Raw genomic sequence first — 858 nt, forward strand, 5'->3', positions numbered from 1 at the left:
TAATAAACTGATACAGATTAAGTGCGTGTTATTATTATATATTATAAACGGTTAATACAAAATCTAACCACCTGAAAATTGAAACATAATTTATTATAAAATTAAAAATTACAGTTTATGAATAAAAACAGGGGAAAAAAAAAACAAAAAAAATGTAGACCCATGGTATAGTGGACTATGACACTGGGTGTAGTATTAACATACATACTTACCCTAAATCTAAATTTAACAAACTCTACACTCAACGCCTTAGTCCACTAGGCCGTGGGTCTACAAGTTATTTAATTCCTATTTGCGTATATAGGTTAAAATAATGAAAAAAAAAAATTAAACAGTATGATAAAAATGGAAAACAGTAAATATATTTGTATGGGTAAAAAATAATAATAATCACTGAGTGAATATCTCTTTTTTTTTTTTTTGGTAACATTTGAATTGGAAAAAGAAAACGATAAAAACTGGGATAGAAAGCAGCCAAAAATCTGATCGTTCAAGCGGGAAAGTCGTGGATAACCGTTTTTAAATCTCCCTGTAACAGTAAAAAACTGGGATAGTAAGCACCCACAAATCTGATCGATCAAGGGGGAAAGTCGTGGATAACCGTTTTTAAATCTCCCTGTAATTGTAAAAACTGGGATAGAACCTACAAATACTACCTACTGTTGACGACCGCCTTGCCGAGACCTTAAAAACGAAATTACTATCTAGCGAAACCTCAGCTAAGTGGTCCGACTGTTCACCGCGCGGGCGTCCAAGGTATCTGCCCAGGCGATATGTTCGGACACGCCGGCGCTCTTCATCGACCCAGGCCGGGTAATCGATTGGCGCCGTCCGCGTCTATGGTGATCGCTGTAGGCC

Source organism: Acyrthosiphon pisum, unplaced genomic scaffold (genome assembly GCF_005508785.2).
Source record: "Acyrthosiphon pisum isolate AL4f unplaced genomic scaffold, pea_aphid_22Mar2018_4r6ur Scaffold_21109;HRSCAF=23054, whole genome shotgun sequence".
Taxonomy (NCBI): Eukaryota; Metazoa; Arthropoda; class Insecta; order Hemiptera; family Aphididae; genus Acyrthosiphon; species Acyrthosiphon pisum.